Below are 26,193 nucleotides of genomic sequence, written 5' to 3' on the forward strand. Positions count from 1 at the left end.
ACTTGGAGATGAGGAAAATGCTTTGGAACATAGATGGGGTAGCTACACAACACTATGAATGTACTAAGTGCCACTGGACTGCTCACTTTAAAATGATTAATCTTATGTTATTTAAATTTCATCTCAATTTTTTTTAAAGTTTATTTTAACCATATGGAATAGAAATCTTTTTTTTTTTTTTTTTTTTAAGAGACAGAGTCTCACTTTATCGCCCTAGGTAGAGTGCTGTGGCATCACACAGCTCACAGCAACCTCCAACACCTGGGCTTAGGCGATTCTCTTGCCTCAGCCTCCCGAGTAGCTGGGACTACAGGCACCCACCACAATGCCTGGCTATTTTTTTGTTGTTGCAATTTGGCTGGGGCCGGGTTTGAACCCACCATCCTCAGTATATGGGGCCAGCACCCTACCCACTGAGCCACAGGCACCACCCCAGAATGGAAATATTTCTTAACTGTACTAGACACTTCCACACAATCTTATTTCCCTTTTTATAAGGCAGGGCACACTGAACCTAATCAATATTTTTCTGCTTACTTGGAGTCATCATTATGAATAACAATGACTATATGAATAAGCCATCCCTCTTGCATCTTAATTATCCTTGAGTCTCAGTTGTCTTATCTGTAACATACCATTTTTTGCAAGATCTTAATATTTTTTGAGCGACGAGTACCTTTGAAATCCAATTAAGTTATGAATGCTAACACCAGAAAACTGCACATAAAATAGCAAATTGCATATAACTCCCAGGAAGTTCACAGACCTACTGTAATCCACACAAACCACTCCATGGGTTCAGCATTTCTAATTCTACTATAATGCAATAGGGTAGAATAGCCTCAAGATTTATATAAGTTCATGGAGCTGTGCTGTAGTCTCTACTTCCTGTGGTTTTATAAATAGTTGTCCTAGTTCACTGTCAAATTCTCTACTATGACTGTTAGTTGCTATCCAACACAACTAAACTTTACAAATTCAATTATTAGTCTGGCATGGTGGCATATACCTGTAGTCCCAGCTACTCAGGAGGCTGAGGCAGAAGGATCACTTGAGCCCAGGAGTCTGAGATAGTAGTTAGCTATGACTGTGCCACTGGAATCCATTCAGGGCAACAGAGCCAGAACCTGTCTCTTTTTTTTTTTGAGAGAGTCTCACTATGTCACCCTGAGTAGAGTGCCATGGCATCATAGCTCACAGCAACCTCAAACTCTTGGGCTGGAACAATTCTCTTGCCTCAGCCTCCCGAGTAGCTGGCACTACAGGCGCCCACCACAATGCCCAGCTACTTTTTGGTTGCATTTGTCATTGTTATTTAGCAGGCACAGGCCAAGCTCGAACCCTCCACCTTCGGTGTATGTGGCCGGTGCCCTACTCACTGTGCTACAGGCTCCAAGCCCAGAACTCTTAAAAAAAAAAAATTTTTTTTCGGGCAGCGCCTGTGGCTCAGTGAGTAGGGCGCCAGCCCCATATGCCGAGGGTGGCGGGTTCAAACCCAGCCCCAGCCAAACTGCAACCAAAAAATAGCCGGGCATTGTGGCGGGCGCCTGTAGTCCCAACTGCTCGGGAGACTGAGGCAAGAGAATCGCGTAAGCCCAAGAGTTAAGAGGTTGCTGTGAGCCATGTGACGCCACGGCACTCTACCCGAGGGTGGTACAGTGAGACTCTGTCTCTACAAAAAAAAAAAAAAAAAAAAATTTTTTTTCAGGCTTGGCGCCCTAGCACAGTAGTTACAGCACCACCCACATACACCCAGGCTGGCGGGTTGGAACCCTACCTGGGCCAGCTAAACAACAATGACAACTGCAACCAAAAATAGCCAGGCAGGGTGGCGCGGCACCTGTGGCTCAGTGGGTAGGGCGCTGGCCCCATTATACCAAGGGCAGGTTCAAACCCAGCCCCAGCCAAACTGCAACAAAAATATAGCCAGGTGTTCTGGCGGGTGCCTGTAGTCCTGGCTACTCGAGAGGCTGAGACAAGAGTTTAATCGCTTAAGCCCAAGAGTTTGAGGTTGCTATGAGCTGTGACACACGGCACTCTATACGGAGGGTGATAGTGAGACTCTGTCTCAAAAAAAATAATTTCTTTTTTTTTCAATTAGACGCTATTGGACAATTAAAGCTATATGTCCTATGCTAGGCATAAAAAGGGAGAGATACAAAATAACCACAGCCCTAACAAAAACTAAGACTATTAAGTACTCACAAGAAAAGGAAAATATTTCATTAAGTACGAAACTGGGACAGAGAAAATGAGCCAAAAAGAACTTAGAGAAGAACAAAAATAAGCAAAGCTGGAGTAGTTGGGGAGAATTTCATGGGACAGGACTTGAATGGACAGAGGGAACAGTACAAACAAGATCAAAAGGGCGCAAAAGAGACATCAGGAACACAGGCAGAGAAGATACAATGTGGTATGCTGGGCAGTAATTGGAAATAAGGCTGTATGGATACGAAGGGTCAATCACAGACAACCTTTAAAACTAAACAGAAGAATTACCTACGAAAATAATGTTTAGTAAAGAGTCAAAAAGGATGTAGGAAGGAAGGTCATTGAAGTGGAAAGGACAAGAGAGCCTTCTGGAGTGTAAGAAACTCTCTATAGTTTAAGCAGTAGATACTTTTGTAAAAATTCATTTAAGCACTTTCCTATTTATATAATTGAAAAAATATACACACATAGTTGCCAGACGACACAGTAAGTACCTTTGTAGGTTTGAACAAGTAAAATCAAAGTGTTATTTTAGGAGAAAAGTCTTAGAACAATTGTAAGAGGAAGTAAAATAGGAGAAGACAAGATAGCATTTTAAGCAATGTACGTTTAAGACAATATTGGCTAACACCTAATACAATACACCAGGTACTGTTCTAAGAGCTGCACATACAATAATGCATCTATTCCTCTTAACAACACTCTGTGAAAAGCATCACTATTATCATTCCCACTTTACAGATGATGAAACTGAGACCCAGAGAGAGTGATTTACTCAAGTTACATAGCAATGAGAACATCTACAGTAATATAGTATTTCACCACTAGACACCACATACCCATTAAATACACAACAAAGCAGAAACAAGAAGAAACAAGAACAAGACTATCAATATGAATAGGGATTAAAATGATACCTACAGGGATAAAGCCCAACAGCAACAGCCCTCCTTAACATTCTATAACATCAATATCAGCATTATCCTCCTTAACATTCTATAACATCAATGTCAGCACTATTCTCCTTAACATTCTGTAACATCAAAGTCAGCACTATCCTCTTGCCAATCAAAGAAAGTGAGCATGCCCACCTGACTATAAACCTCCCTCAGCAAGTACATCATCTGCATAAACATGCTTGTACCTTCTACTCCTATAAGGCTCAACAAAACTTTTTGGAAAAAAGGGTCAGGGTGATTCATACCTATAATATTCTAGCACTGTGGGAGGCCAAGGCAGACAGATCCCTTGAGCTCAGGAGTTCAAGACCAGCCTGGGCAAAAGCGACACCCCCATCTTTACTAAAAATAGAAAAACTAGCTGGCAGCCCTATAGTCTCAGCTATTTGGGAAGGTGAGGCAAGGGGATCACCTGAGCGCAAGAGTTTTAGGTTGCTGTGTGAGCTATGATAATGCCATAGCACTCTACCCAGGGCAACAGAGTGAGGCTCTGTCTCAAAAAAAAAAAAAAGAAAGAAAGAAAGAAAGAACAAAGAAAAATTGAAAAGAAACATACCTCAAAAGAAGAAATCCATGACTTCATAACCTACTGTATGAATATAGGTGAGGAAAAAGATAAAGACGTTAAAAGAATATAAAACAATCCCAAAGTTTCTTTTTTTTTTTTTTTGTAGAGACAGTGTCACTGTACCGTCCTCGGGTAGAGTGCCGTGGCGTCACACGGCTCACAGCAACCTCTAACTCTTGGGCTTACACGATTCTCTTGCCTCAGCCTCCCGAGCAGCTGGGACTATAGGCGCCCGCCACAACGCCCGGCTATTTTTTTGGTTGCAGTTTGGCCAGGGCTGGGTTTGAACCCGCCACCCTCGGCATATGGGGCCGGCGCCCTACTCACTGAGCCACAGGCGCCGCCCAATCCCAAAGTTTCTAACTTGGAAGACTTTAGAAAGGTTATTAACAGAAACAAAAATATATGTCCATAAAGAAGGCTTATACACAAATGTTCACAGCATCTTTATTCCTAATAGGCAAAAGCTGGAAATGAATCAAATATCAATCAGCAGGTGAATGAATAAATTGAGGTATATCCAAACATGGGATTATTACCAAGCAGTAAAAAGAAATAAACTACTGATACATACATAATTCCAAATTATGAAACTATTCTTCTAACTTGTCTAATTATTTATCTAGTAGATATTACCAAAACAAAATTCATAACCAGGCATCTCATACCTGTAATCATAGCACTTTGGGAGGCTGAATTGAGTGCACTGCTTGAGCTCAGAAGTTCGAGAGCAGCCCAGTGTGAGACCCCATCTCTACTAAAAATATATATATATAAACTAGCCAGGAGTTGTAGTGGGCATCTGTAGTCCCAGCTACTCGGGAAGCTGAGGCAAGAGGACTGCTTGAGCCCAAGGTAAGGTTGCTGTAAGCTATGATGCCACAGCACTCTACCCAGGGTGACAGAGTAAGACTCTGTCTCAAAAAAAAAAAATTCATGTATTAACAATGAATTAACAATTAACAATTTTTAATTTCCTATAAAACTATGCTATTCTTGAAAATAGCCATTCTCTCCAACCAGTTTATTATACATTAGTATCCATAATTAGTTCAGTCAAAATATAAACCAAGGGGGGGGGGTAAAAAATATATATATATATATAAACCAAGAGGTTAGATGTGGTGGTTCACAACTGTAATCTTAGTATTTTAGGAGGCTGAAGTGGGAGGAATACTTGAGGCCAAGAGCTCAATTCAAGCCTGAGCAATACAGCAAGAACCCCATTTTTACAAAAGATTAAAAAAAAAAAAGAATCAGCCAGCTGTAGTTATGTGAGCCTATAGTCCTCGTTATTTAGAAGGCTGATGCAGGAGGATCACTTGAGCCCAGGAGTTTGAAGTTGCAATGAGCTGAAATAATGCCACTACATTCTAGCCCAGGCACAGAGGGAGATCCTATTTCCAAAAAAAGAAACTTTCTATTGCTAGCAACCAAGTTTCTCTATTACTGCACATTTCTTTTCTAGAAAATATTTTCACTTATTTTCTTACTTACAATCTTTTTACTGCTGATTAAAATTTTACAGCATTATTTTATAGAAGCGAACATTCATACATAAAACACAAAAATATTTTGTTGCTACCTAAATGAAAAATAAGATCTTTTAGTTTCTTCACTTTCTTTCTTTTTTTTTTTTTTTTTTGAGACAGAGCCTCAAGCTGTCACCCTGGGTAGAGTGCTATGGCATCACAGCTCACAGCAACCTCCAACTCCTGGGCTTAAGCAATTCTCTTGCCTCAGCCTCTCAAGTAGCTGGGATTACAGACACTCGTCCATCTTTTGGTTGTAGTTGTTACTGTTGTTTGGCAGGCCCGGGCTGGATTCAAAACCGCCACTTCTGGTGTATGTGGCTGGCACCTTAGCTGCCTGAACTACGGACACTGAGCCTAATTACTCCACTTTCAAATTATTTGTTCTTTTCTAGAGAATGGAAAATTATTACCACTATTAACTGTTGTCAAAGAATCTGAAAGTGAGTGCATTATAATTGCCTCATTAGGCAATTCAAGTAAACAAAACCAAGTGAAAAAGAATCCTCTATCATGTGATGGTCCTTATAAAACATAATGATTATCATCTACCATTTGCACAGCATGAGATTACTTAAATACTATATGTTGGGCAGCGCCTGTGGCTCAAGGAGTAGGGCGCTGGTCCCATATGCCGGAGGTGGCGGGTTCAAACCCAGCCCCGGCCAAAAAAAAAAAAAACACACACACGAAAAAAAAAAACTTCCGCAACTTAAATACTATATGGTAAATACTACAACACAGAACAGAATTTCTGTGCAACAATAAAGGATGAAGTTTCCTTAATCAAGTACAGTCAAGAATATGGATGCCTTTGGCAAAGAAACAAAGCTTTTCCAATTCTCAGTGATGCTAAATTCCTCAAATCTAAAAAAGGAAAAAACCTTGACTTTGTTTAGTAACACTGTTCATCAACTTCTTCTGAAACCTCTTTCTTAGTCTCAATGGGAATAAATATTCCAAAGCACAAACTAGAGACTTGTAACTCTTATCACCAGTGGATTGAAAACATCAACCAAAACATAAGGACTATGGCTAGCTGTAATATACTGAAGTATGTTGAAATTTGTTAAATACTTAATATACTTATTTAATAGATTTAATCAAATAATAAATTTTATGATCATACTAATTACAATTAACATCTTTATATTAAATCTACATATGCCCCCAAATAAAGATTTTCTTAATATGCTCCAAATTAAAAGCTTTCTTTCTTTTCTTTCTTTTTTTTAAAGACAGATTCTCATTTTGTTGCCCCTAGCAGAGTGCCATAGCATCACAGCTCACAGCAACCTCAAACTCTTGGGCTTAAGCAATTCTCTTGCCTCACCCTCCCAAGTAGCTATGACTACAGGCACCCACCACAATGCCCAGCTATTTTTAGAAACTTGTAACCTCAGGCAATCCACCCGCCTGGGCCTCACAGATTGCTTAGGATTACAGGCGTGAGCCACAGTGCCTGCCTCTTTTCTGTCTTTCTTTCTTTTTTTGAGACAGAGTCTCACTCTTATTACCCTGGCTAAAATGCATCATAGCTCACTGCAACCTCAAAATTCTGGGCTCAAGCTACCCTCTCACCTTGGCCTCCCAGAGTGATAATACAGGCATGAGCTATTTCACCCAGCCAAGTTTTCTTTTAAATAAGTTCTGAAATTCATGAGAAACTGCACTCACACATAGGGTATGATATTAGATAGTAATAACATATTTTCCGAAAGTTTCTTCAGAAGTTACCATCAATAAGAGTAAAAAAAATAATAATTAAAAAAAAAGAAGTTGGCTCAGCGCCTGTGGCTCAAGCGGCTAAGGCGCCAGCCACATACACCTGAGCTGGCGGGTTCGAATACAGTCCGGGCCTGCCAAACAACAATGATGGCTGCAATCAAAAAATAGCCGGGCTTTGTGGTAGGCACCTGTAGTCCCAGCTACTTGGGAGGTGGAGACAGAAGACTTGCTTGAGCCCAGGAGTTTGAGGTTGCTGTGAGCTATGATGCCATAGCACTCTAACCAGGGCGACAGCTTGAGGCTGTGTCTAAAAAAAAAAAAAGAAGTTATGGGCGGTGCCTGTGGCTCAAAGGAGTAGGGCACCAGCCCTGGAGGTGGTGACTTCAAATACCAGAGGTGGTGACTTCAAACCCAGCCCCGGCCAAAAAAATAAAGAAGTTAGCACCATACCAAAACTGCAGGTACCCCACACAGCATCTTTTAGACAAAGTCTCAGTATCCTCCAAGTTTTGAGACCAAAGAAAGTTAAATATACCCAATATGACTACCTAACAAACTAAAGAAGAGTCAGTAGAGATTAAAGGGGAGCTGTTGAAAGGAAAAGGAAAACAACAAAAACAAGCAGGAGATTAGAAGTACAAGGGATGGGACAAAAAAGTTTTTTTATTTTTTATTTTTTTGAGACAGAGTCTCACTATGTCACCCTTGGTAGAGTGCCATAGCATCACAGCTCACAGCAACCTCAAACTCTTGGACTTAAGCGATTCTCTTGTCTCAGCCTCCAGAGTAGCTGGGACTACAGGTGCCCACCACAACACCCGGCTATTTTTTGGTTGCAGTTGTCATTGTTGTTTAGCAGGTCTGGGCTGGGCTTGAACCTGCCAGCTTTGGTGGCTGGCACCCTACTCACTGAGCAACAGGCGACGAGCCAGGGCAAAAAAAAGAAATTTCAAAAAAATCAAAAAATTTCAAAACTGGGGGGCAGTGCCTGTGCCTCAGTGGGTAGGGGACCAGCCCTATATACAGAGGGTGGCGGGTTCAAAACCGGCCCTGGACAAACAGCAACAAAAAAATAACCAGGCATTGTGGCAGGCGCCTGTAGTCCCAGCTACTGAGGAGGTTGAGGCAAGAGAATCACCTAAGCCCAGGAGTTGGAGGTTGCTGTGAGCTGTGTAACGCCACGGCACTCTACTCACTCTACCGAGGGCGATAAACTGAGACTCTGCCTCTACAAAAAAAAAAAAACTTTAACTGGGTAATTAGAAAACATAAAAATATGGCAAACAGAAGTTTCCCATAATAAGGTTTACCCGTGTTTCCATGCTATACTTCAACATTTCCCATTTTTGGTTATCGTGACTCACTAAAATGAATTCACAAGCCATCAATAAGTCACAACCTAAAGTTTAAAAGCTCTGGCTTGGAGTAACTGACAATTCTAGGAAAGTCCTTGCTTTCTTATGAAAATCTAGGTTGAGAAACTATTAAAGAGGTGGAAAATTGAAGACAGAATTTCTCCAGGGCAGAAAGAGTATCTTATAGGCACATACTAATCACCGTTTAATTAATACATTTTGGAATGTACCATAAAAAGCACTTTCAAGGCCTGGCGCCTGTGGCTCAAGCGGCTAAGGCACCATCCACATACACCTGAGCTGGCCAGTTAGAATCCAGCCCAGTCCTGCCAAACAACAATGACAACTACAACAAAAAAATAGCCGAGCATTGTAGCAGGTGCCTGTAGTCCCAGCTATTTGGGAGGCGGAGGCAGGAGAATGGCTTGAGCCCAGGAGTTGGAAGTTGCTGTGAACCGTGATGCCATAGCACTCTACCCAGGGTGACAGCTTAAGGTTCTGTCTCAAAAGAAAAAAGAAAAAGGAAGAAAAAAGCACTTTTAAGGTAAAGACACACCTACAAAGGATACCTGAATAAAAAGGCTTAGAAGAACAAGAGTACTCTGGATGACTTTAAAGCCAGAAATGGTGAAAAGAGCTTAGGAGGTAAAATAGTATCAATTTTTTTCTGAAATGAACAAATGCCTGGCTTGGGGGTTCACATCTGTAATCCTAGCCCTCTGGGAGGCTGCACCAGGTGGATTGCTTGAGCTCAGGAGTTTGAGACCAACATAAGCAACACTGAGACCTGGTCTCTAACGCTAGCTGGGCCTTGTGGTTGGGGCATCTGTAATCGTAGGACTCAGGAGGCTAAGACAAGAGGATCACTTGAGCCTAAGAGTTTGAGGTTGCTATTAGCTATGAAGCCACAGCACTCAGGCCAGGCGCTGTGGCTCACACCTGTAATCCTAGCATTCTAGGAGGCCAAGTCGGGTGGATTGCCTGAGCTCACATGTTCGAGACCGCATCTCTAAAAATAGCTGGGCATTGTGGCAGCTCCTATAGTCCCAGCTACTTGGGAGCCTGAGGCAAGAGATCACTTAAGTCCAAGAGTTTGAGGTTGCTGTGTGTGGTGATGCTTCAGCACTCTACTGAGGGTGACAAAGTGAGACCGTCTCAAAAAAAAAAAAAAAAAAAAAAAAAAGTCATGGCACTCTACCAAGGGTAACAAAGTTAGACTTTCTCTCCCCCCAAAATAAAAAATAAATAAACAAATGAAGTACCAAAGGAAAAGGAAATTTCACTCCTTAGGACAGGCTTAACAATGAAAAGGAAAACCTCTCATAGACGTCCTATTAGTATTAAGTACCACATGGTACTCCATTACAGGTACAAAGTTAGTAAGATATCTTTTTTTTTTTTTTGAGACAGAGTCTCACTATGTTGCCCTCAGTAGAGTGCTGTAGCATCACAGCTCACAGCAACCTCCAACTCTTGGGCTTAAGTGATTCTCTTGCCTCAGCCTCCCAAGCAGGTGGGACTACAGGCACCTGCCATAATGGCCAACTATTTTTTCGCTGTAGTTGTCATTGCTGTTTGGCAGGCCCAGGCTGGGCTCGAACCCACCACCTCTGGTGTATGTGGCTGGCACCCTAGCTGCTTATGCCAGAGGCACTGAGCCAGAAGTACATTTTTTTTCTTTTTTTTAGAAACAGTCTCATTTTGTTGCCCTCGGTAGAGTGTAGTGGCATCACAGCTCACAGCAACCTCCAGCCAGCTCTTGGGTTTAGGCAATTCTCTTGCCTCAGCCTCCCGAGTAGCTGGGACTACAGGTGCCCGCCACAATGCCCAGCTATTTTTTTTTGTTGTTGCAGTTTGGCTGGGGCTGGGTTCGAACCCACCACCTTTGGTATATGGGGCCGGCACCCTACTGAGCCACGGGTGCCGCCCCAAGCTATCTTAATATTCTTAACCATTTCTTTCAAAAACATGTCAGACTCCAAAAGTATAAATCCAACTTTAAATCATATAGTACAATTCATTCTTAATTATTAGACTCCCTATATTCATTCATAAACCTTTTTTTTTTTTTTTCAGACAAAGTCTTACTCTGTTGCCCCAAGCTAGAGTGCCATGGCCTCAGTCAAACTCACAACCTCAGACTCCTGGGCTCAAGTAATCCCCCTACCCCAGCCAATCACTATGTATATTTCATATGCCTTTAACTCCCCTCACCTTTTGACTGGTTCAGGAATGGGCATGTGATCACATGACCAACTCACACTACTCAAGACTAGTAAGATTAAATTTGAGAAACTTTGTTCCGGTTATTAGAGAAACTGAGTGTCTTTTCTACTAGATCAGTGGTTCTCATCCTTCCTAATGCCTCAATGTATTTTCATTGTTACAAAGGGGTCGCCACCCGCAGGTTGAGAACAGCTGTACTAGACAGAAGTATGTAACTCAGGGACCTATTAGCAGTCACCTGGATCAAGCTCTTTCAGAAGCAAGAAACCGGTATATGAGCAATAACCTCCTTTTGTTTTTGCTTCTGCTAAGCCAATTCAGGTTGAATTTTCTTTTTTACCTTTTTTCTTTTTTTGCAGAGACAAAGTCTCACTCTCTTGCCCTGACTAGAGTACAGGGATGTCAACTAGGCTCATAACATCCTCAAACTCCTGCGTCCAAGCAATCCTCTTTCATGAGCCTCCCAAGTAGCTGGGAGTTACAGGTGCCTGCCACACACCCAGCTAATTTTTCTATTTTAAGTAGAGATGGAGTCTCCATCTAGCTCAGGCTGGTCTCCAGCTCCTGAGCTCAAGGAATCCTACCACCTTGGCTTCCCAGAGTGCTAGGTTACAGGCATGAGCCACAGCATACAGCCTCCATACAACTTTTTAATTCACGTGGGCCAGTTGCCATGGCTCACACCTGTAATCCTAACGCTTTGGGAGGCTGAAGTGGGCGGATCCCTGGAGTTCAGGAGTTCAGGACAAGCCTGAGCAAGAGGCTCTAAAAACAGACAGTCCTTGTGGAGGACACCTGTACTCCCAGCTACTCAGGAGCTGAGGCAAGAACATCTTTTGAACCCAAGAGTTTGAGGTTGTTGCCAGCTATGATGCCATGACTCTCCACCTAGGGTGACAGAGAGAGATTATGTTTCAAAAAACATTTAATGTGGAATTGTTACAAAGTGTAAGACTTTTTTTTTTTTTGAGACATAGTCTCACTTTGTTGCCCTGGGTAGAGTGCAATGACATCATAGCTCACAGCAACCTCAAACTCCTGGGCTCAAGTTATTCTCTTTATCTGTTTTTTTTTTTTGTGTGTGTGTGTGAGAGAGACAGAATTTCACTTTGTCGCCCTTGCTAGAGTGCTGTGACATCATAGTTCATAGCAACCTCAAACTCTTCGGCTCAAGTGACCCTCTTGCCTCAGCCTCCCAAGTAACTGAGACTACAGGCGCCCACCACGACGCCCAGCTATTTTTAGAGATGAAGTCTTGCTCTTGCTCAGGCTGGTCTCAACTCCTGAGCTCAAGCAATCTACCCACCTCAGCCTCTCAGAGTGCTGGGATTACAGGTGTGAGCCAGGGCGACGGGCAACATAAGACATTCTTAATTAAATTAAATATCAATTTTTATTGCTAAAAATCAAAAGATTTTAACAACAATGTAATATATCTTCTCACACTTCATGATAGGAAATCTTGAAGAATATCTTTTTAGCATTTCATCAAAAAGGAAAAAACAAAAAAAGAAAGCTAAAAAGAAAATGAAAAAAGAATACTTTTTTAAAAATCCAGACATGGCAGGGATTATATGCCTGTAATCCTATCTACACAGGAAGCTGAATGGAAAGATCACCTGAGCCCAGCAGTTCCTGCTTGGGTGACCAAGATCCTGTCTCTACAGAAATTAAAAAGAAAAAAAAAAACCCAGCCATAAATAAGCACAGAAGCCTAAAGGCAAATAAACATATACTGGCACTCTATTTATTTATTTTTGTGAGATAGGATTTCACTCTTGTTCTGGCTAAACGGCTGTGGCATGATCATAGCTCACAACAACCTCAAACTCTTGGGCTCAAGCAATTCTCTTGCCTCAACCTCCCAAATAGCTGGGGCTACAGGTGTCTACCACCAGGCCAGGCTAATTTTTCTACTTTTAATAGAGACCAGGTCTTAACCTAGCTCAAGCTGGGCTCAAACTCTGAGCTCAAGCAATCCACTAGCCTCTGCCACCTAGCATTCCCTGGCACTTTATTTAAACAATCTCAACTTAATGCAGGTCTTGACTAGAAAACATTTTATTGAAAAGGTTTAGCCCTTAACTAATACATACCAAAAAGCTCCTGACTTCTAAAAGGTTATCTTTCCTGAAGAAATGACCAAAAAAATAAAATAAAATAAAATATAATGAAATAAAATGGTTAAGTTAGTATGCGTACAATTAATTGTTATAAGCAACAGAGATTACTGATAACCAAAAAGAGATACAAATGAAAAATGGTAACTGATTTAACATACAAATCAGCCAAATGCAAAACACAAAAATTATTTCCAAGTAACATGAAAACCAATTAATCTCTTTCTACAGACCCACTCAATTAAAAAAAAAAAAAGATAATTCTCAACAATGTCTGGATTTACTAAGAATTCATGTCTACTAACCACCAGAAAAAAAAAAAATTTTTTTTTTTTTTTTTGAGATAGAGTCTCACTCTGTCACCTCCCAGTTGAGTGCCCTAGCATCATTGCTCACAGAAACCTCAAATTCTTGGGCTCAAGCGATCCTCTTACCTCAGCCTCCCAAGTAGCTCAGACTACAGGGAACTATCACAACACCCAGCTATTTTTAGAGATGGGTCTCACATCTCACAAGTCTGGTCTTGAATGTACTAGGATTACAGAGTAAGCCACCGCGTGGCTAAGAACCAGAAAATTCTTTTTTTTTTTTTTTTGCCGGAGCCAGGTTTGAACCTGCCACCTCTGGTACATGGGGCCGGTGCCCTACTCCTTGAGCCACAGGCGTCGTCCAGAACCAGAAAATTCTTTTAAAAAATTATACTGTCATAATTAGTTAAGAGTATCCAGTCTTGAGCGATGCCTATGGCTCAGTGGGTAGGGTGCCAGCCCCATATACCCAGGGTGGTGGGTTCAAACCCAGCCCCGGACAAACTGCAACAGAAAATAGCCAGACATTGTGGCAGACACCTGTAGTCCCAGCTACTCAGGAGGCTGAGGCAAGAGAATCGCCTGTCATAATATGGGACTAAAAATCATGTATATACTTTTATATACAGAAAGCTTGGTTTATATTAACACACATTCAATTAATTGCCATATTCATAGTTCTTCCAAAATCTCTATTACAGAAAATACAATATTATTTTCTATTCAGTTTATTCACACATTTGGTCTTGTACACTGCTGTGTTTCTCTAAAACCTCATCAAGCTTAAATTTGAGATACTACCCTTCAGTTTGGAAGCAATGTTTTGGTACTATCAAGGTAAACTTAAACTATTACTTAACTTAAACTTAAACTTAACTATTCAAAGCCTTTAAAATGAGTTGATTCTTAGAATTTCTTCCATCTATAAAACATGAGAATTATAACCAAATGAACAAATCAGATATCAGAATGCCAGAAATTAAGTCATTAAAAGGGAATCCAGAGAAAGAGCCAGTTGTGCAAAAAGCAGGAAGTGATGTACTCTGCCATTTTGCAGATGAACTACTCAGAAACATAAGAAGTGCCATACTAATCTGGAATCAACTCAGACTAATAGCATTCAGTATTTTCTTTCTGACAGTGGCATCAGCATCATCTGAAATAACCCTTAGGCCGCTTTTCCTTAATAATGTATTTATCCTTAACAGTTGAGAAAAACAGGAAGAGAAACAAAATGTGTATTTATCTAATCACAAAAATACTTCTACCACTTTTAGGCAGACTTCCTACCAGCTATGGAAATGAAAATCCTTAAGTCACAGCTGTCCGGGCGGCACCTGTGGCTCAAAGTGGTAGGGTGCCAATCCCATATGCTAGAGGTGGTGGGTTCAAACCCAGCCCTGGCCAAAAACCACACACACACACACTCTAAATAAATAAATAAATAATCCATTAAAAAAAAAAAAGAGTCACAGCTGTCCTTAAGAGTACCCCTTAGTTACAGCATGCTGAAATACAGCAAGTAGTTAACTTATGATGACCTGTGTACATCCTTAAATTTTGTAGCCTTTTTTGATAATTCTTCTCTGCCTGCATCTTTCCAAGATTCAGTCTTTCTTTACTGAGCAGTATGCTACGATTTACACATACTATATTTACAAATTAATTATCAACAACAAACCATAATATAGAGAACTAGACATAGCATAATTTGCCATATAGGAGAAAACTGTACACGATAAGGATTCAAATGAATAGTGTTTAAGTTAAATGATTTGAGATGAACATTAAAAGAGAATAAAGAAGGCAAACAAAACTCCATTTTCTGAGGAAAAAATAATAAAACTTATTTAACATACCATGTCTCCTAAATTAAAATCATAAAATAAGTAAATCAGTGCTTTGAAACCTCAAAGATTTACTTTGAAACTTGAAAACAAGTTTCAAAATGCAACAAATACACCAGAAAAGCTCTATTGGACAAAATTTAATGACAATATAAAATGTAGATATAGCATTTGGAGGTATTTAAAAATAAGTAAGTAAAACTTAAACACTAAATACAACCCATTAGTAAAATATCAAGACAATTTGTATCGGTAGACATTTTAGTTATCTTCATTACTTTGTGAAAAAAATTAATTCTATTTAAATTCATATATGGGATATTTTGAAATCACATAACCAGTAAATCTAAACACTTAAAAAGAAAGAAAAGTAGTGACAGTACATCAAAACTACTCTTTGGTCACAAAAAGCACTTGGCAGGCAGCGCCTGTGGCTCAGCGAGCAGGGTGCCGGCCCCATATACTGAGGGTGGCGGGTTGGAACCCAGCCCTGGCCAAACTGCAACAAAAAATAGGCGTTGTGGCAGGCGCGCCTGTAGTCCCAGCTACTCGGGAGGGGGAGGCAAGAGAATCGCCTAAGCCCAGGAGTTTGAGGTTGCTGTGAGCTGTGATGCCACAGCACTCTACCTAGGGCAACACACTGAGACACTGTCTCAAAAAAAAAAAAAAAAAAGAAGCATTTGGCAACACACTTCCAGAATGTTAAAATTTTTATTTTTATTTATTTCTAGTCTACTAAGAACAAACCAACAAGCACTATTGTAAACTAGATTCGACGATTTGCTTTAAAATTAATATGACATGAAGTAAAAGTCATAAATGACTACAACTACAGATCAACCATAGCATAATTAGGCAGATTAATAAGAAAGCATTTACTAGAGACAGGTTTGTAACCTAATCAATTTCAGAAAACTCCAATTACAATATCACACAAAATAGTATTATCCTTAAAAATTCACAATTGGGGAAGAAATGCCATCAGACGGCCTGTGTAAGAATCGCAAATAATTCTTGGAACTACGAAAGTCATAGCAAGAAAAAAAAAGAGGGAAAATAAAGAGGTACAAAATTATTTTATTAGACTTCTAACGAAAAACTCAACCTGCTCACAAAAAATGTCAATTCAGACATCTCTCTCAAAAAGATGCATCAAAACTGTTGTAACACGAGAAAAATCCCTCTCAAGAGGCCATATACCCCAACAATAACAACAGGAACAAATACACTTCCCATGGACAGATCTCTGGGGAATTGTATTAAAACGGAATTGTCATCGATTTAAAACCAAAGGAAAAAGAGTAACCTTTCCAAGGGAAGCGCCATTACTTTCCTCTCCTGCTCCTCCTCCCTCCAGTGTATAGATGGGTCTGTGTAAGAAGAAACTGCCTTGGACTTTTGCAGCATTGCAGTAGACTAAGAGGATGGGGAAGGGGGAAGGGTAGGGGGAGAGAAACGCTTCCATGATCCCAACAGAATAGGGACACAGATTTCCTGAGGTAGACTGGGATCCACCCAATAGGCTACCCAGAGCAGTCTCCCTTCCCTAGAATACACAGACACTACAAAAGAGGAGCGGGAGGAGCAAAAGGACCTCGCGCCTTTAAAACGGGGTGCACATCAACCCAGTCTCCCAGAGAGGGCCACACCTTCCTCGAAACAACCCTTTCCACCACCCCTTCCGGTGACCCTCAGGAAAAAGGAATGGAATTGCCTCTCGCCCCACAAAAAGGGAGGGCGTCCAGCACACCAGCTTCTTCACCCCACCCACAGAATCACAGACCCTCCCTGTCTCCCTCCCCCACCCCACCCCCACCTCCCTTCTTCCACAGTGGGCTGAATTTCCCCGCCCCCCTCCATGTCTCCCTCTCCGAAAGCAGAGGTGTCCTTACCCTTTCGCCTACAGTCCTGGGGCGGAGTAGGCAAGCGCAGCCCCCCGCAGCGCTCCGATGGCCGCTACGCCCGAGGGCGAGGAGTGAGGAGGAGAGGAGGGGGCCCGGCGACAGACCGCCGCCCCCCCCCCAGAGCCCCAGCGAGCCGCCCAGCCCAAGCTCTGCGACAAGGGGCGGGGGGGGGGGGGGGGCGAGGGGACGACCAGGGTCGAGGAGGCGCTCTCAGCGCTTGGGCTCGGCTAAGATGGCGCGGGGAAGTGCCGGGAGCTGCCGCCGCCTCGGGGAACCGGTCCGGGCCTCGGCCGCCTCCCGTCCTCACACAGCCGAGGCCCTCTCGGTCCCCCGCCGCGGCCCCCTGCGGGCGGGCCCACGCGCAGCCCTCCGCCACCACCACCACCCCTGGGAAGGGGGCGCTCACAAAGGGAAGAGAGGCCGCGGGCCGGCCGGCGGGCGGCGGGGCGGGGTCCCCGGGGGCCGGAGGCCTCAGAGGTTCGCGGGTGCCTAGTGCTCTCGGCCCGCGAAGGGCGCAGGGCGAGCGGGCCCCCTCCTCTCCCCTCAGGCAGGCGGCGGCTCCGACTCACTCTCTTTGCCACCCTCCCTCTCTCTCTCCGAGCCCTGAAGCCACAGAGCCCAGCCGCTGCCCAGGTTCCCCCCCTTTCCCCAACACCACTCCCCTCCTCCCGACCGTCATCCCTGTCTCCGATCTCGCGAGATTTCTCGCCTGACAGGCCCTTCCCTGCGCGAGACACGATTACGTGCGCGCGGGGGGGCGCGCGCGCTCGCACAGGAGCGAGCGCATACTTGCTCTGAGCGGAGTCGTGCGGGTGGTCCCTGTCCATCCTGTCTTCGCTCAGCTCCCAGAGCTCCTATGCGGCTGAGATGTCAGGTGCATTTATTTCACCTCGTAAGTCTGAGGAAGAAGAGCTTATATTCACTGTCCCTTTTTCCCACTTCCTACCTCCAAAGTATCTGCCCCCTACTAATACTGCGAATAAGTTTGTCCTGAAGTGTGGAATATCCCATTCCTACACGTCTTAATTCAGCTCCTCTGCGGTATTCAGAGGTAAACTGTGTAGTATAATCAGTATTCAGTTAAGTTTTGAGGTTCTAATAGTTCATAGCAACTTTTGGAATGGCAATAAGACTTGGAACTACAGATATAAGCCACCCTATACGTTGGTGGTGGTAGGAAAGAGACAACTTGAAAAGTTTTTGTGAGTTTTTAGATTGAGTGATGAGAAGGTTTTGGAACAAGAGCAGCAAACTAAAGAATCCTATGGCAAGGAAAGGACCCTTATTTCATTTCATCTCCAAACTTTTTTTTTTTTAAGGAAAGCTTCAGTGGTTCTTAACTCAAGAAGATAAAAGTGTGCCTAAAGCGGACTCATAAAATATCGTAATTGTTCAGCCCCCAAAAATACACCTGGTGTGTGAGTTTTAAGAGTAAAACTTTACTTTGAGTCAGCGATTGGATGTTAACAGGAAACTAAGGAAGTAAACCTCTTGGGATCGGAAAAACAAGCTGTCTGCTTCAGTGGGATGTACATATGATTTATTCTCCATACTACCTCTTGCAGTAAGGGTCCTTCCTCTGTGAGTCAGTCATTCCTCTTTCCACTTATGATGTTAACTGTCGTCAAATGTGAACTTACCCTCAGTATAAAAAACATGCCTTACTTTCTTCTTCTTTGGGGGAGGGGACAGGAAAGATTATTATCTTCATTTCTCCTCCTCACAGCCGGCTTCTTGGAAAAGTTTTCTGTCTTCTTACCTCCACTGAAATTGATCTCCCCAAGGTTAAGAGTGACCTGGTTGGTTGCTATGTCTACTGAAGTCATTTAATGCTTTCCTTCTTGTCATCTACAGCATTTGACATAATTGCTGTGGAATTATGTCACTCCTTTCATCTTAAAACTGTCTTCTTTCTTGGCTTTTTCAACACCACTTACAAAAAGTTTTCTTTCTACCTTCCTGTACTGGCAGGGCCCTTCTTCCTCCACTCATCCCTTAAAAGATTCCTCTCCCATTCTGTTCCTTCCTCCTGAAAGTGTTACAGCAAGAATGTTCTCTCTTCTAGTTATTCCATACATTTGAGAGTGGAAAAAGATTCAGGTTTTTCTATACCATTACTTTTTGATTTTTTAAAAAAGTAATGGTATAGAAAAATTTAAACATACACAAAAGCCATATGATAGAATAATAAATTTCCATGTGTCTATCACCCATCTTCAACTGTTATCAAAACTTTATCATTCTTATTTCACCTTTTCTTCCACAAGCCTTTTTCTCTACCTTGAATTTTTTTAAAAAGCCTCTAGTAACCCATCATAATGTTTTACCCATAAATATGTCAGTATGTATCTGTAACAAAGACGTTTATTAAAACTATCACACTATCATGACCATATTTTTCTTAATTAAGAATAATTTTCTTAATATAATTTAATACCCAGTCTATGTTCAATTTTTTCCACTAGTTTCCAAAATGCCTTTTACAGTTCATTTACCTAAATCAGGATCTAAACAAGTGCCACAATTTGCATTCGATTAATAAATGTCCCATAAATCTCTTTGTGTAAAACAGTTGTCCTTCCTTTTATGTTTTTTTTTTTATTTCCTTCTTTTCTTTCTTCTTCTTTCTTTTTTCTTTTTTACTTTTGTAATGTTTTATGTTCATTTGTTGAAGTAATCAGATTATATATCCTGTAGAATTTTCTAAGTTTTGGACTTCACAAATTGCATCCTCATGATATCATTTCACATTTGCTTCAATGCACTTATTTTTTTTTTGGTTGCAGTTTGGCGGGGGCTGGGTTTGAACCCGTCACCCTCGGTATATGGGGCCGGCACCCTACCGACTGAGCCACAGGCGCCGCCCTACTTCAATGCACTTACTTCTTATAAACTAGTAGTTAAATATAAAGGTGACATTTTTATAGTATTTTGTATCTGCCACCAACCCATTCTCACATGTGCCTCCACCTCTGCCATAAATTGTATTTCTCCTCCTTCCCCTTTCATCAGCACATAGAAATCTTTTGTTTATTTATTTATTTATTGAGACAAAGTCTCACTCTATCGCCCTGGGTAGAGGGCTGTGGCATCATAGCTCACAGCAACCTCAAACTCTTGGGCTCAAGAGATCCTCTTGCCTCTGCCTCCCAAATAGCTGAGACTATAGGCATCCACTACAATACCTGGCTTTTTTTTTTTTTTTTTTTTTTTTTTTGAGACAGAGCCTCAAGCTGTCGCACTGGGTAGAGTGCCATGGCATCACAGCTCACAGCAACCTCTAACTCCTGGGCTCAAGCGATTCTCCTGCCTCTGCCTCCCAAGTGACTGGGACAACAGGCGCGCACCACAACGCCTGGCTAGTTTTTTTTTTTTTTGGTTGCAGCCGTCATTGTTGTTTGACAGGCCGGGCTGGATTCGAATCCTCCAGCTCAGGTATATGTTGCTGGCACCTTAACCACTTGAGCCACAGGTGCCGAGCCACCTGGCTATTTTTTCTTTTTTTTTTAGAGACAGAGTCTCACTTTGTTGCCCTAGGTAGAATGCTATGGTGTCACAGCTCACAGCAACCTCAAACTCTTGGACTTAGGCAATTTTCTCCCCTCAACCTCCTGAGTAGCTGGGACTACAGGCACCCACCACAACACCCAGCTATTTTTTTGTTGCAGTTTAGCCAGGGTCAGGTTCAAAGCCGTCACCCTTGGTATATGGGGCTGGTGCCCTACCCACTGAGCCGCAGGTGCCGCCTGCCTGGCTATTTTTTTTTTTTTAGAGATGGGTCTTGCTCTTGCTCAGGCTGGTCTCGAATCTTAAAAGATCCTGGCTGTATTCTTTTTATTCCAGATAGGTGCCTGTGGTCTCATGCTAATAGATTTCTCTTCTCAAATTCTTCAAGTTTCACACATACACATACACCTGCATGGGCTTACCTTGACATCAAGTTTATTCAACTGTAAAGCATCCTTGTAGATACTGCAATAGTTATTTCATGTTTGAAACTTTATCAAAGAAAAAGAAAAAGAACACTTTTAATATTTGTCAGTGGCGGAAAAATAAAAAGTCAATGCTTAGAACAATTGTAGATGTTGCAAATTCTGTGACTTTGACTCTTGGACATTTCTCTCTGTCCCGGCCTTGATCCCCATTGCCTCTGCAGTAGTAATTCATACCTTATAGTTTCTTACCTGGAGTGTTGTAATTGCCTTCCAACTATTCTCTTTGCCAATCTCCCCTGCAAGTGTACTCCATTCTCTGTACCGAGATGGGTTTAATCTTCTAAAAATGCAATTTCTAAAAGCTGAATATGCTCAAAACTCTTCCATGGTCTTATTTGGAATATTCCCACCAGCCAGATGTGGTGGCTCCTCGCACTCTGGGAGGCTGAAGCAGGTATACTTGAGCTCTTCTCAAGACCAGCCTGAGCAAGAACAAAACAGAAAGAAAAATTAGCTGGTTATGGTGGCATCTGCCTGTAGCCCCAGCTTCTCAGGAGACTGAGGCAAGAAGATAGCTTGTTTGAGCCCAGGAGTTTGGTGTTGCAGTGAACTATGATGGCACCACTGAACTCTTATCTGGGCAACAGAACAAGATTCTTTCTCAATAAATAAATTAATAAAATGTTCCCACCATCCTGAACTATTATTCACTATTCTAACTGCTAATATGCTGTCTCAAGGACATAGCACTGCATTCCTCTGCCTATAATGCCTTCTTGAGTTGGATAATATCCTTCAAGATTCTGCTCATCACTTCCCTTAAAAGGCCTTCCCATATCCTAATTAGATGTCCCTTGAGCTGTAAATTGGGGCCAGAAAGTTGTGCAGAGAAGACATACATTACCTTATTTAATCCTCACAACAAACCAGTGGGGAAGGCACTATCATTATCACCTCCATTTTATAGATAAGAAAACTAGAGTTTCGGTTCAGCACCTATAGCTCAAGTGGCTAAGGCACCAGCCACATACACCAGAGCTTGCAGGTTCGAATCCAGCCCAGGCCTGCCAAACAACAATGACAACTACACCCAAAAAATAGCTGGGCATTGTGGCAGGCGTCTGTAGTCCCAGCTGCTTGGGAGGCTGAGGCAAGAGAATCGCTTAAGCCCAAGAGTTGGAGGTTGCTGTGAGCTTTGACGGCCATAGCACTCTACCCAGGGCAACAGCTTGAGGCTCTGTCTCAAAAAAAAATAAAATAAAATAAACAGTTTACAAAGCTTACATCATTTGCCCAAGATCATACAACTGGTAAGTAAATGGTAAGCTAGACTTTGAACCCAAGTGTGAATGAGTGCAAAGCACAATCACTTGCCACTATATTGTACTCCGGGAACCACCAAGGATAATTTAATGCTATATATACATTTCAGGTGTATGTAAGAGATGCCTACACATGTATAATGTCTTTGTATTTGTTGTCACAAATACTTGTGTACTGACTGTAAAACTATCTTTTCAACGTTGTAATTCTATATAAGATTAAGTCACGTTCAACTCAGCTTAACAAATGCTTGTTGAATTCTAACAGTGTGTTAGGCTTAAATAAACTATAGAAGGGGAAAACAGAACTAAGGTTTATAGAGTTATTCTGTGCCAAGCACTGTGTGAAGCAAGTGCTTACATTCATCAACCCCTTGATCTTCCCAACAATCTTGAAAGAGGGATGATGACAATGAGATGATGGTAATTCCCATTGCAGAGAAGGAAAGCCAAAAAACTCAAGTAACTTTGTGCAACATCACACTGCCAATAACTGGAAAGCTCAAATTAAAGTACAGGTTCAATCTGAATTTTAAGCCTCTGTTTTTTCACTGCCAACCAGTCCCTTTATCCAAACATGCCTCTTCACCCCATCCTCAGGAAGGCAAAATCCTATTAGAGAGTTAAGATCTGCATGCACAAAACATTTACATTACAATGCAAAACAACCTGTGAGCAAATGATGCCCTAAACCAACCAGATCTTACATTTTTAAACCTTTCCAGGCCTCAGTTTTTCCTTCCTTCCTTCCTTCTTTCCTCCCTCCCTCCCTCCCTCCCTTCCTTCCTTCCTTTCTTCTTTTTTTATAGAGTCTCACCTTGTTGCCCAAGCTAGAGAGTCACAGTATCATACCTCACAGCAACCTCAAAGTCTTGGGCTCAAGTGATCCAACTGCCTCAGCCTCCCTACACATGCCCAGCTAGTCTTTCTATTTTTAGTAGAGCCAGGGTCTCAGTCTTGCTCAGGCTGGTGTTCAACTCCTGAGCTCAAGCAATCCACCTGCCTCAGCCTCCCAGAGTGCTGGATTTCAGGTGTGACCACTGCCCTCGGCCCAGGGCCTCAGTTTTCTATTTAATTACAATAAACTAAAACTAAAATGATCTCTAGAGTCTCTTTTAGTTCAAAAATATTTAATTACAGGAACAATTCAAATAACATGTGCAGATAACTTGAATTCTGAAGAGCGTGTGTGTGTGTGTGTGTGTGTATGTGTGTCTGAATATTTAGAAACAGAAAAAAAAATTCTTTGGGTATTCTACTACAAAAATTTGAGGGAAAATTCATTGCACGTGGTAGTATCTCCACCAGCATTGTCTAGTGTGTAAACTTTAGCAATCTTCATTGTTATTACTTGTGGAAATCTCTATTTGCTCACACTAGAAGGCAAAAACCAATAAAGCTGAGTGTGTGGGAGAGAAATGATCGAGAAGAATGTGTCTTAGAATTTCCAGTTTAAAAACGAGGGGAGAGGGCGGCGCCTGTGGCTCAGTGAGTAGGGCGCCAGCCCCATATGACAAGGGTGGCGGGTTCAAACCCAGCCCCGGCCAAACTGCAACCAAAAAATAGCCGGGCGTTGTGGCGGGCGCCTGTAGTCCCAGCTGCTCGGGAGGCTGAGGCAAGAGAATCGCGTAAGCCCAAGAGTTAAGAGGTTGCTGTGAGCCGTGTGACGCCACGGCACTCTACCTGAGGACGGTACAGTGAGACTCTGTCTCTACAAAAAAAAAAACGAGGGGAGAGGCACTCCATGGAATGATAGTCATCAAATAAATGAATAAACAAGTAGATACATTTTGAGGAAGCCCGTTCAGTTTATCCTGGGATGTTAGCTGTACATCTGTAGATTTTGCATTTAGATGCCAGGACCAACCACCTAAACCAAGTTGCAGTCTGGCTTTCATATCTCTCTGAGACATGTCTACAGGATTCCTGATATTAGCCTGGTTTCACAGGGTGGAAAATGACAGTGATCATGTATAGAATTGCTTCTTGAGCTCTATATTCCCATATAGTGGGATCCATTTTGTGAACACCTTTTTAAAAGCCAGTAGTTTGTTTGGTTTGGTTTGGTTTTTTTGAGACAGAGTTTCACCTTGTCACTTTCAGTAGAGTGCTGTGGCATCATAGCTCACAGCAACCTCAGACTTTTGGGCTCAAGAGATTCTCTTGTCTCATCGTCCCAAGTAGCTGAGACTACAAGTGCCCACCACAACACCTAGCTATTTTTTTAGAGACAGGGTCTCGCACTTGCTCAGGCTGGTCCCCAACCTGTAAGCTCAGGCAATCCACCTGCCTCAGCCTCTATTTTTTTTTTTTTTTTTGAGACAGTCTCACTTTGTTGCCCTTAGTAGAGTACCATGGCATCATAGCTAACAGCAACCTCAAACTCTTGGGCTCAAGCGATTCTCTTGCCTCAGCCCCCCAAGTAGCTGGAACTACAGGTGCCTGCCAGAATGCCTGGCTATTTTTAGAGACAGGGTCTTGCTCTTGCTCAGGCTGGTCTTGAACTTCTAAGTTCAGCCAATCTGTCTGCTTCGGCTTCCTAGAGTACTAGGATTACAGGCGAAGCCAGTACTTTTTAAAGTCCCTATATATGGAGGCAGTAAATTCTTCCATTTTAACCCACAAGAAGTAGATAAATGCTGGGCCTAGGTACCCACAGGTTGGTAGAATACTATTTAGTCCAAGAAAGTCATGACCTAGGCCAGGTATGGTGGCTCAGGCCTGTAATCCTATCACTCTGGAAGGTTGAGGCAGTAGGATCACTGGAGCTCAGGAGTTCAAGACCAGCCCAAGCAAGAGCAAGACCCCATCTCTACTAAAAATAGAAAAATTAGCCAGGCATTGTGGCAGGCACCCATAGTTCAGCTACATGGGAGGCTGAGGCAAGAGGATCACTTGAGCCCAAAAATTTGAGGTTACTGTGAGCTGTGATGACTCCATGGCATCCTACCCACCAGGGTGACAGAGTGAAAAAAAAAAACAAAAACAAAAACAAAAAAAACAGATGAAAGAGAGTCAAGTCCTGACCTAGAAACCTTCCAGTATCAAGTATCTATCAGATAAGCACCAGCAGCAAGCCATTAATAAATTAAAGCAGTCACTCCAGAGTCTAAAACAAAATCCAGCCCTGAACAAATCAAGCAGTGGATGGAAAGGTAGTACAACAGTAGTTAAAAGCACTGACTTTGGAGTTTCACCTTCATCACTACTAATGTCAGTGACTATCTGACATTGTGTCAATTTCATAACCAAATTAGGAAGAGTTCCTTTCTTCATCTGTGATAGTTCACAGTTAACATTGATTAACATTCCCTGTTCACCATGTATTCTCACTAATAAGTGGGAGCTAAACAATGGGCACACCCAGACACAAAGAGATGTAAAGGACATTGGAAACCAAAAAAGAGGGAGGGAAAGGGGCATCGAGGGATTAAAACTTACCGATTAGGTACAGTGATCACTATTATAGTGACAGGCACACCAAAAGCCTTGACTTAAGACCCAAGGTATTGGCTGGGCAATCCCGCAGCCAAGGTGGCTCACACCTGTAATCCTAGCACTCTGAGAGTCCAAGGCAGGTAGATAGCTTGAGTTCAGGAGTTCAAGACCAGCCTGGGCAAGAGCAAGACCTTTTCTCTACAAAAAATAGAAAAACTGAGGTAAGAAGATCTCTTGAGCCCACGAGTTTGAGGTTGCTGTAAGCTATGATGACACCACAACACTTTACCCAGGGCAACAGAGTAAGACTGTGTCTCAAAAAATAAATAAGTAAAAAAAGACATAACATATACATGTAACAAAAACATGTGTAACCCCTTAATATTCCGAAATAATAAATAAATAAATTTAAAACACATATTTATTCCCTTTCACACTTTAATATTTCTGGAATAAAGATAATCTCAGAAGAGAAAAAAAGAATTCTTTCTTTATTCTGAACTTTAATCTTGGTCAGAATTATTATCCTTCACCCTTTAATTATTCCTTATTATTCCTTCTCTCTCTCTCTCTCTTTTTTTTTTTTTAGAGACAGAGTCTCACTTTATCACCCTGGGTAGAGTGCTGTGGCATCACACAGCTCACAGCAACCTCCAACTCCCAGGCTTAGTTGATTCTCTTGCCTCAGCCTCCAAAGTAGCTGGGACTACAGGCGCTTGCCACAACACCTGGCTATTATT

At 42.2% G+C, this 26,193-nt stretch overlaps 1 protein-coding gene across 1 annotated transcript in view; it reads right to left on the reverse strand.

Moving 5' to 3' along the window:
- The window catches only part of TAOK1 (TAO kinase 1), a 156,704-nt gene extending 139,826 nt beyond the window's left edge, over window positions 1-16,878 (reverse strand). Inside the window, exon 1 of the mRNA XM_053570912.1 lies at window positions 16,747-16,878. The gene's annotated coding sequence lies outside the window, so the exon portion shown is untranslated. The remainder of the gene's footprint in view (window positions 1-16,746) is intronic.
- Between the last annotated feature and the right edge of the window lie 9,315 nt (window positions 16,879-26,193).

Source organism: Nycticebus coucang, chromosome 18, assembly GCF_027406575.1.
Source record: "Nycticebus coucang isolate mNycCou1 chromosome 18, mNycCou1.pri, whole genome shotgun sequence".
In the NCBI taxonomy this organism is placed as follows: Eukaryota; Metazoa; Chordata; class Mammalia; order Primates; family Lorisidae; genus Nycticebus; species Nycticebus coucang.